Below are 12,004 nucleotides of genomic sequence, written 5' to 3'. Positions count from 1 at the left end.
ATTGAAATGAAGTCTGCAGTCAACACCCAATAAAGATCAAGCCAATGCCTATCAGTAATAAAGGCTAGAAAACCCAGGAGTTGAAATAGATGTAATATGTAGGCCTTTGTATCCTGAGCAGGTAAAGCAAAATCATTTATGGAGAGCAGTGCACTGACCTCCACAGAACTGGAAAGAGAGTGGCCACCTCACCCTTATTTCAGGGACCTGTCATTTTTTTCATGCTAATGTGCTTTGGCCCAGAAAAATGTTAACCCATGAGCAAATATATGAGACCTTTATTTTGATATATTTATTCTTCTTCCTGAAGAGTTATTGAACCATCATCTTATTTTCCATATTTCCAAAATGTCTTCTAGTTGATATACTTTAGTACGGATGAAAAATAAAATATAGAATCCCAAGATGATTTGAATTTCAGATGAACAACAAGGAATTTTTAAAAATGTAAGTGCCTAAGAAGCAATATTTTGGGCACACTTATAGTAAAAAAATCATTCATTGTTTATCTGAAATTATAATTTAGCTGGATATCTTGTAGTTTTATTTGTTAAATCAGGCCATCCTAAACATTCTTAGAAAAACTGCATACACTTTTAAAGGCTATGTTTATCTTAGCCAAAATCTATCACTCTCTCCTTAGCTTTCCTGATTGATTATTACAAATAGGGAGTCCTTTGTACCTTATTAATGAAAACAGTATTTATATTTCTCTCTGGCCCTAAAATCTCCAAAGAAGCAAGTATTTTCACTTCCTATGACGCAGATCTTTTCAGCAGAACCATTTGATGTGGAAGCCACTGCCTCCTGTGGCTGCAGAGTGCAGGGCCAGTTTATCTGACCTCTTCACTAAGGAGATCCATCAATGTATTTCCACTTAATTTATTTTCATTCCCTGAAGTAACAACACAAATAGAAAAACTTTAGTAGAGCAATTATGTGACAGTGGATGCAGAAGAAGGAGCCCAAAGTGACATGATTTGGGGCGTTAAAAATATTATAATCAATGAGATTTCTTACTCAGTGATGTAATTCATTTGTTTTTAAATATCTTGTGGACACTTATCATCTTAGACTAGAAGCAGAATCACACAGCCAACTTTTGCGAAGACTTCATAGAGACTTGTGATCATTACCTCTTAAAAAAATTATTTTTGAATAGTAATGCCTAATGTCTACCTATGTAAATTTCTGATGATTTCCGAGTTTAGAAATGTTTGTCTAAGAAGTTTCTTTTTCTTGATTTTATCTGCCCAGATCTGTTTCCTTAATGCATTTATTCATTGGCTCCAGTTTTCTCATTTGTACAATGAATATAACAATAGTTATCTCCCTTAGCTGTCATGAGGATTACATAAAATGAATATCCAAATTGTTAGCTTAGTTCTGAATCACAGTAGCTTACTGTTTGACACTGATTGACTAAAAGCATTCCGATGTGCTACTCAGATCATTTTGCAACTTACTTTGTGTTACTAAACTTCTTTATTAAGTTTAGCATCACTTATAAGCATTCCATTATCAAATTTAACACACATTTAGATTTCCTAACATATAGAAACTTTCAATGGGATCAGTTTGAACCTTGCCTAATTGTTACCCTTAATTGTTCACAATTAAATACTTTTCAAAGAACATCTCTACAATGTATTGAAAAATATTATACTGAAAGTATAATCTGAGGAAGGTGATTTTTTGAGGGTGACAGCCATACTTATTATAAACAGTAAATCAATAATACAGAAGACTACCCAAAGAGACCCCCCCCTCTCCTTAAAACACTGACATCCCAAAGCATGGCGTTTGTTCAGAATAAGAGAGCAAAACCATCAAACTAGGTAACATTTTCAGTAATGTAAGATTCTTATAACCTCCACAGCTAGTAAATAACATCTCAAAATTAGATGTAACATTGAGTTTTCTGTTATATAATTTGTGAGTTATATAACATTGAGTTATGGTGATAGAGAAAGAAAAAACAGAGGACCAAAAGGACCAGAAATCTTTAAAAATATTTCTGTTCCCTATGAACATTTACATTCTAAGTAATTAACAGCAGTTTTAATTTTGAAATTTATTTCCTACTGTAGCTATGTTTATGATTTCATGCGATTACCTAAAAATTATATCATAACCATTGAAAAGCATTGAAACAAATTTAAAACATTTAAAATTAAGGTGAAAGTCCTTAAATATTAATGAGATACATATTTCCGAGGACCTCAGGTATCAGAAAAAATGAATGCAAAACCTCACTGAAATAGAGCAGAATATTATAAAATTCAACCTCAGTTAAGACTTTTGTTCAGAACCCAACTGCACCAGATGTGAAGGTCTGTGATCATAATGTATTTAAAATATTCAACTGCACAAACAATTTGCTAAACTTGGTCAAACAAAAGGAAAGAATTATTACTTCATACTTAGTCTTTAATTAAAATAGAATTCCTTCTTGAAGGGTAATTCATTTTTTAAAAAATTATGTTTGTCCTTCTCAAAGGTGGGGGCTATATTTCATCTTTTCACGAAATCAATATTAAAAGCTAATGAAAAACTCTGAGTGCATCACAAATACAGCTAACCAATGCAATAATCACTGATTTTTGTGAATATGACCTATAGGAACATGGGCCTGGTATTTCCCAATTTTTAAAGAAATATTGTCCAACTCATAACTGTAAGTGTATAGAATCAAAAGGCAGTATATCATCATGAATACATTTGAAATTTAAGGGAAAAACAAAAGAGGACTCCTTTGGATGAGTTATCAAATAAAGGAGGACTCAAGCAGTATTTTGACATAAGACTTAAAGCCATGGAATTGAAGAACTAGAGAGGATGTGAGTAAGAGGAAGCATTAGATCACCTATCACCTAATACTCACCTATCATAGTATTAGATAGGGGAGTAGAGGACAGTCTTGTATCACACTTACAGGACACACTTATGTGCCCACATGTAACATAAAGACTGAAAACATAAACTTGGGATTTAAACATATCATTAATAAAAACTCAACTCTTTTCTTTACTGTGGGATTCACTACAAGTTCTAGAGGTCTCAGTATCTTCATCTCTGTAATGGAGATGAATATGATAATACATCTTCAAAAGTTTTTCACATGATGAAGTCCGAGGATGCATGCAGAGGACATAGCACTCATTACAGGTAACAAATGGTACTTCTTTCTGTTCTATGGGTGGGCAGACCCATATAAACGGACCTTGAATGAGCAGATTGTTTGTCACTATATATTATGCAAGAAGAAAGTAACACTAAGCAGTCAGAGGTGGGTAATGATGCTCATTGCAAAACAGATTCAACATGGAAAACATTTAAAGACAAAAAATAAAACTAATATGTATCCAGTATGAAAAGTATCCAAATAAAAATAGTTAGAACTATATAATATAGAAAATTAAAAATCACTTCCATAATTTCAACATCTAGATGGAGTCACTTTCAACATGTAGTTTTCTTTTACCTCATACTTTTAAAAACATATTCACATACATATGTACTCATTCACACACTTTATTTTATTTTTGGTAAAAATACAATGGTACTAAGAATAAGTATCTTGCCTTTTTGGATATGGATACCTTACCATGTCAATATATATGTTAATATTGACATACAATATGCTACATAGTACTCCATTACAATAAATTTCATATTTTATTTAATGAATCACTAATGATGGACATTGAAAGTATTTTAAAAAATGTGTCATTATAAATGATATTAAAATAAAACTTCCATGAGTCCATAGTGATGTAAATTAATTATTGAAAAAAATAATAAATTGGAGATATTTGACAAATCTCTGCGAAAGGATTCTAAATAATTTATGTAGATAGCCTGCCTTCAAGAAGGTGGACTGCACATAACGACTTCCTTCCAAAATGTACCGTATAGGAAGAAGAAAAAGAATCACTTTACAGTAGAGAAACCTAATCATTTTTTCATCCAGGTGACCAAGTTTAAAATTTGATAGATATAGCCACCTAAATAATGGCAGATCATTTTCAACACAGGAGTCAAAAACATACAATGGAGAAAAGAAAGCTTCTTCAATCAATGCTGCTGGAAAAATTGGAAAGCCACCTAAAAAAGACTGAAACTAGACTGCTGTCTCCATATACTAAAGTTAACTCAAAATCGATCAAAGAGATAATCATAAGAGTTGAAACAATAAACTGAATAGAAGAAAGCGTAGATACTAAACTTACAAATCTTGGGTTCAAAGAGGATTTTATGAATTTATCCTCAAAGGCAAGGGAAGTAAAAGCTAAAATAAATGAATGGGACTATAGGAAACTAAAAAGCTTCTGCATGGCCAAAGAAACCATCAAGAAAACAAAGAGAAAACCAATAAAATGGGAGAAGATATTTACAAATAATGCTTCTGATAAGGGGATAATATCCAAAACATATAAGGAACCAATACAACTCAACAACAAAAAAAGACAATTCAATTTAAAAATGGACAAAGGACATGAACAGAAACTTCTCCCAAGAAGACATACAAAAGGTCAACTGATATATGAAAAAATGCTTAACCTCACTAGCTATTAGGGAAATGCAAATCAAAACCACATGAGGTGTCACCTCACACCTGTTAAAATGGCTATCATCAACAAGTCAGATAAAACAAGTATTGGAGAGGCTGTGGAGAAAAAGGAACGCTTACACACTGTTGGTGGTAATGTAAGTTGGTACAGCTGCTATGGAAAGAAGCATGGAGTTTCCTCAGAAAATTAAGAATAGAATTACCACATGACCAAGCAATCCTTCTCCTGAGTATCTAACCAAAAATCTGAAAACAATTATCTATAAAGATATACATACTCCAATGATCATTGCAACATTATGTATGGTGGCTAAGACATGGAAACAACTAAAGTGTCCTTCGATAGACAATTGGATAGAGACGATGTGGCATATATACACAACAGAATAATATTCTGCTATAAAAGGTAAAATAGTGCCATTTGCAACAACATGGATGGATCTTGAGATTATTAGTCTAAGTGAAATAAGTCAGACAGAAAAAGTCGAGAACCATATGACTTCACTCATATGTGGGATATAAAACTAAAAGCAAAAAATGGAACAAGACAAATAAACAAAGAAACAAAAACTCGTAGACACAGACAACAGTTCAGTGGGTACCAGGGGGCAAGGGACAGGGGGGATAGAAGAGGGTAAAGGATGTCAAATATATGGTGATGGAAGAACTGATTCTGGGTGGTGAACACACAATGTGACATATAGGTGATGTATTATGGAATTGTGCACTTGAAATCAATGTAATTTTACTAACTATCACCACCCCAATAATTTTCTTTTTTAATTAAAGTTTATTGGGGTGACAATTGTTAGTAAAGTTACATAGATTTCAGGTGTACAATTCTGTAATACATCATCTATATATATCACATTGTGTGTTCACCACTCAGAGTCAGTTCTCCTTCCATCACCATATATTTGATCCCTTTTACCCTTATCTACCACCCCCACCCCCCTAACCCTCTGGTAACCACTAAACTATTATCTGTGTCTATGAGTTTTTGTTTTTTCATTTGTTTGTCTTTGTCTTTTGTTGTTTTCAGTTTTATATACCACATATCAGTGAAACTGTATGGCTCTCGACTTTTTCTCTCAGACTTATTTCACTTAGCATAATAATCTCAAGATCTATCCATGTTGTCGCAAATGGCATTACTTCATCTTGTCTTATGGCAGAATAATATTCCATTGTGTATATATACCACATCTTCTTTATCCAATAAATTTAATTTAAAAAAGAGAATACATAAAAAGAAGAAAAAGTGATAGTAATAAGTTATGCTGATAGTATGTACCATTGTGATGAAAATAGCACTTTACCTCTGTGATCTTCCTCTCAAAACCACATAACTCCAGTGTAATCATTAAAAAATAAAATAAAATAAAATAATAAATAAAAAATAAAAATCAGGCAAATCTTCATTGAGGGACATTCTATAAACTATCTTAACAGTATTCCTCAGAACTGTCAAGGTTATAAAATGTAAGGAAAGTCTGAGACTCACAGCCAAGAGACACAGCCTAAGGAGATATGCTGATTAAATGTACTGTGGTAGCTTGGAAGGAACTGGAATGGAAAAGAGACATTAGGTAAAAACTAAGGATATCTAAATAAAGTATGGACTTCATTTAATCACAATATAGAAATATTGGTCCATTAATTGTAACAAATTTACCACACCAAAGAAGATGTTAATAATAGAAAAACTGGGTGTGCTCTTTATGGGAATTTTATCTTTAACATTTCAAAAAAAAAATCTAAAACTGTCTGTAATAAAAAGTTTATTACAAATAAATATTCTTATACAATGTTTTCCTATTAGCAAAAATACTCAATATTAATTATTAAGAGTGAAAAGAATTGAGTGAAAATGTATTCACATTTAAAATGTTGTAATATATATATTCAAATTGTCCTTTAGTTGGTCATACTACGTACATAACTGAGTTTGTAAGTACATAGTTACAGATATCTTCTTCTACTCAGATTATTATAATCCTTTTCAATATTTTCAATATTCTAGTAAAATTATATCACTTTAAATTTGCATACAGGTTTTAGTAATGAAGTTAGCTATCTTTTTATATGTTAATTGTCCATTTGTATAAATTTATTAGGAATTAATATATATGTGTATATATACATATATACATATTATATATGTATTAAAATATAAATTAACAGGATTATTGTAACATTCAAAACATTTCCACAGTTTGAGATTATTTTGATTATTGCTTATACCCTTCTTTAAAATTATAACTTTCTGGTGTCGAGCAGTATTCAGGATGAGACAATAATCTCCTGAATGGAGTCAGTGACAGTGCTCATATATTCATTCATTTTTCATATTGTTTCTACCTTTGAGAAATGATTGAAGCTGCCTATTAGCTATAATTCTGCCATAAAAGATAAAGGGATATTGTCTAACCAACTGATGACTACAGGAGATTTACATTCCATTTAAATTTAGAACAAGGGGAATTATTAAGTATTTTCCGATACATCTCTACTTTTGGTTTACAATAGATAATTCTGTGCCAGAGCAAATTAAATATAATAAGCAATTTAAAATACAACAAAAAATCAAGATAATTGTGATGAGCCATAATTTTCACAACAACCAGATAAAAAGGATGCAAAATAGCTATCATCTTTTATTGCAATTCAACTGTTATATAAATTGTTTCTTATTCTGGTTATCAACTGACTTTGTAATAGTTTTTCCGGAAACATATTGATATGAACTAAAAAATTCTGAAACTGTAATTGTCCTCATTAAAGTGAAGATCCTCTTTAAAAATCAAGTCTAGAATAAGCATGTTCTTTATAGAAACCAATTAAGTAGTTTTTACTGTAAGTTGACACCCAAGGCAAGATTAGAACTAAAACCATCTGTGTAAACATTAAGCATTTATACTAAAGATGAACTGTTGACCAGTATTTTGTCATTTTTCCCTTCAGAAGTACTTGAAGATCTAGGATAGTGTTCTGTTCCTGTATTCTCCTTAGAGTTTATGAGAGCTGCATAATTACTCAAAAAAATAAATAAACAAACAGTTTTGTATATCAGGTTTTTGGATCGATTCCAAGTTTCTATTACAGAACTCTTTGCACAGACCAATCCCTCAAAAATGGAGCATCTGCATCCATATTTCCCTGCATATCCCCTCAAATTTTTTAATACATGAAAAATTTCATTGAGAACATTTGCTTATAGTTACTGAGATTGTGTTAATTGCTGTTCTAAGGGCTTTTGAAGGACAGTTTTATGTAGTCCTCACAGAATCTCATAAATCAATATTATTAATCCCCATTTTTACAGATAAGGGGACTAAAACTCAGGACAATAAACTTACCAAATATCCCAAAGCTTAGAAAGAAGACAAGTCATTTCAATTATGCAGCCTTCTTCAGAAAACATATTTTTAACCTTGTGTTGTGCTCCCTCATAGATCATAAAAGATATTGAGGCAACATTGGAAGAAGATGCTCTTAAAGTGGAAAAGTGGGAGAACACAGGTAATTTAGAGCGACTATAGTGATGAAATTCAGCTTGATGATGTACAAAATAAACCAGGTCTTTTCTTTAGACACTTGGAAGCATTTCTCAAGTGTCTAATACGTATGTTTTAGCACTAGGTTATCACTCAGGTAAATACAAATAAACATGAATGTTACTCTAAGGAGCCCATCATCTAGTTATATATATGTATGTATTTATATATATATATTTATATATGTAATTGTGATAACGGGGAAACAACTGTAAGTTATGAGACGTTATAATGGGGTTATTTCTAGGTTGTGCAATTGACTAGGCTCACCTCAGGGAGAGACGACGAAGCTGATATGATGAATGAGAATGTGGTAACTTTTATGAGGTCATATTTTTCTAGGTTGGAGCTGGTGCAATGGAATGAGTACTAAGACCAAAATGGAATACTCAGATTTTAAAAAGCCAGTATAGATGAAGCACAGAAAGAAAGGTGAAGAATGGTATAAAATTACCTAGAGAATAATCGGGGGTTGAATTGTGAATGCATATTTATCTCAAGAACAATGGGCCATCATTGGAAGATTATTAGCAAGAGGATAACAAAAACTATATTTATATTTAAAATATATCATCTTGACCTCTGGGTGAGAACAGATTCAAGGTAGTCAAGAATGGGATAGAATTTTTTTGTAGTAGGGCAGGTGAAATAGAGCCTTTAACCAGAGTGGTGGTGTTATGGATAAAGCATATATTTAGAAAATATAAATGCAGACCACGGAAATGTATCTGGTATGGGAGACAAAGAAGAAGGAAGAATTTAAACCTCAGAATTCTAATTTGCTTAACTTGATGGATGGTGATCTCATGCATTCAAACAGAGAATGCTAGAGTAGGGCATGCTATCTAAGGAAAAAACTGAGTTCAACTTTGGGTATTATGAAATAGATTTCCCTTTAAAATGTCCTAATGAGGTTGCCAAGTAGAAAGTGGGTGATAAGAGTCTAGAACTCAGAAGTTAGCTTTGGGATTAATAAATTGAAAAGTAAGTAAAACCACAGGTTTGAATGTGATCGCCAAGACAGAAAAGATACAATGAAAAGATAATAAATAGGACCAAACCTTGGGGACCTCTAAAATCTAAAAAGAGGAGGAAAAAGTAGTAAAGATTAGCATGGATGAACCAGAAAGTTGGCAGGTGTGGTGGGTCAGAAGACTATACTGTTCATGGAAGCCAAGGGAAGAGGAATTTCAAGAGAAAGAGAATGATTAATACTACCTAATACTACTGTGAGTTTGAATAAGACACAGACTTAAAAATATTCATTGAAAATATTGACCTAGAGATAACAGGTAACTTTTTTAAATAAGTAGTTGGAATAACTTCATTATTCTTTACTCCCTCACTGTCTGTTCCTTTTTTCCCTCCACAAATTGTATGTTTTGTTTGCTCAGAGAGGTGAAGTGGGGAGTAGGTTACGGAAGAATGTAATCAAGGCTGTAGCCTACTTCTAGCTTGCACAAGGCAGTACAATGAGTGCTGTAAGTTATCTGTATACTCTTAACATTGATTTAAGTTTCAGCCTTACAGCAATGTGCTCATTCTCCAATCAGCTGTAAATGGCCTGCAGACAAGGCACTTAAAATGTGATTTTCTCGATTTGCAAAAATTAACCGCACTTACTCTTTTAAAAGAAATCATGTTGTCCATCTGGTGGGTGACTAAGTGACCACTATCCTTAATCTAGGCCTAATCTAGCCTGCTACTGCTCATGGGCAAAAGTTCAGTGGGGATTTAATATGAACATTTGGAGAATTACTGTGTCCAGGAGGGGAGCTGGTTTAGGCATCAGAACACACTGGTATAAACAACAGCAACTGCACATAGATTTGTGATGGAGGGTAGTGTGGCTCTTTGTGATGGTGGTAGACAGCGGTGGATTGCTTTAAACTCTACTCTGATTCTAGTCTAAAAAAATTGAGTTTCTTTTATTCCCTCTAATCATGATTACTCATGTTCTTATTAGACACGATCAGTACTGCATATGGATTTGCCATTCTAACTTGCTGGGCCTTGGAAGAGCATTTACTAGTTACATTCCATGAGCTAAGTCTATCAGACTTCCACAAAAGAGGCTAAAAAATGGGATATCCTCATAAACAGAATAAATAGGGAGGTGGATTAGAATTCAGGGCACTGACTCACCAATACTTTTCTCATCACTCAGCTACAAAACTAATGTTTTAAAACTAATGTTCCAGCTGTTTATGGCCATTTAAAATAGCAGAGAACAGATACCTCACTAGACTTTGCAGTCGTTTGTCTCTGCAGCAGATGGGCCATCAAGACTGAGGAAGACCCGGAAACTTCGGGACCACGTGAGCCATAGCCACGGCCACACTGGCAAGAAACAGAAGCACCACGGAGGCTGAGGTAATGCTGGCGGCATCACCGCAGGATCCACTTGACAAATATCACCCAGATTACTTTGGGAAAGTTGGCATGAGGCATTATCGCTTAAATAGGAACCAGAGCTTCTGCCCAACTGTCAATCTTGATAAACTGTGGACCTTGGTCAGTGAGCAGACACAGGTAAGTGCTGCCTAAAACAAGGCTGGGGCTGCTTCTATCATTGACGTTTTGCGATCGAGCTACTTACTCCAAAGTTCTGGGTAAGAGAGAGCTTCTAAAGCAGCCTGTCATCGTGAAGGCCAAATTCCTCGGCAGAATAGCTGAGGAGAAGATTAAGGGTGTTGGGGGGACCTGTGTCTTGGTAGCTTGAAACCACATGAAGGGAAAGTCATTAAATGGTCACAAGTGTTAAAATAAATAAAAATAAAAGAGTAGAGGGCACATTGCTATTTTATGTTTAAAAACAGAGAATATATTACTATTTTAGGAGGGGGGTGTGTGTGTGTGTGTGTGTGTGTGTGTGTGTGTGTGTGTGTGTCATTGTTTTTAAGCCAAATTTCAGATGGGATAATTCTCTACCAACTTCCTGAATCTTCATGTTATTTTACTGTGGCAATATCTATGTCTTTCTTCCTTTATTGGTCCATGTAAGTTGCTGTTAAATATTTGCTGTGGTAGATTTCAAAGCTAATTCACTAATACTCTAAAATGGAAAGTCCTAGTTACTCTTCTGAAAGGTAATAGAGCAATTCAGTGTACATAAATTGAATATCTCTTTTGAGCAAGACACTTTGAATCAATTAGAACGTCTGCAATTTGTTATTTGAAGCAGAATTTCATATTTAACCATTGGAGCTTTTCAACAGTGCTTTAGCTTCAGATCAAATGTTGACATTTATTACTATCAAATCGGAACTTACTGGTTAGGGTATCTGTTTTGAAAGGCACTGATAATATTTGAAGTCATATTTCCAACTTAAACCTTTTTCCTTCTTTGTTTTACTGCCCTCCTCATCTCCTTCCCTCTATATACTTTTAGCAAAAGTACTCAAAGCTACTTGGATGGAAAAGCTATCTTGACTTCATATAAAGATCAACATCTTAAGTGGTTTCCAAGTTGTTTTGATGGATATTGTTTATAAAGTCATTTCTGTCTCTCTGTTTAAAATACACAAAACCAAATGTACTCCAAGCAATGGTAAAATAAATCAAATAATATATATTCAGTCCTTTCCCAAATGCCTGAAAGAAACAAGTGCAGCACGTATAAAAAAAAAATGACAAGTGCTTTGCTGGGTCGTTTTTTCATTTCTTTATCATGCTTGAAATCATTTCTGAAAGGAAAAAAGAGTCTACTGTGGACATTTCTATTTCAACAAGATAGCAAGCTAGCTGTTATGCACTAAGTAGCATCAGCAAGGTAAATACAGAAAATAACTTTAAATGGACAAATTTAACTGTAAGAACTTGAATGCAATTGATACACTTCTAAAAGGCAAATTCTGAAGTACAAAAAAAAAAG

At 33.4% G+C, this 12,004-nt stretch overlaps 1 pseudogene across 1 annotated transcript; it reads left to right on the top strand.

The window, feature by feature from the left end:
* The first annotated feature begins 2,626 nt into the window (after positions 1 to 2,626).
* On the top strand, positions 2,627 to 10,852 carry LOC308499276 (large ribosomal subunit protein uL15-like; annotated as a pseudogene). The gene is made up of 3 exons: positions 2,627 to 2,635; positions 8,029 to 8,095; positions 10,402 to 10,852. The product of its transcript is annotated as a large ribosomal subunit protein uL15-like (transcript).
* Positions 10,853 to 12,004: the final 1,152 nt, after the last annotated feature.

This window comes from Rhinolophus hipposideros (genome assembly GCF_964194185.1).
Source record: "Rhinolophus hipposideros genome assembly, chromosome: 6".
NCBI lineage: Eukaryota > Metazoa > Chordata > Mammalia > Chiroptera > Rhinolophidae > Rhinolophus > Rhinolophus hipposideros.
The sequence above is the reverse complement of the archived record's forward strand: the minus strand, read 5'-3'. Positions and strand labels throughout refer to the sequence as shown.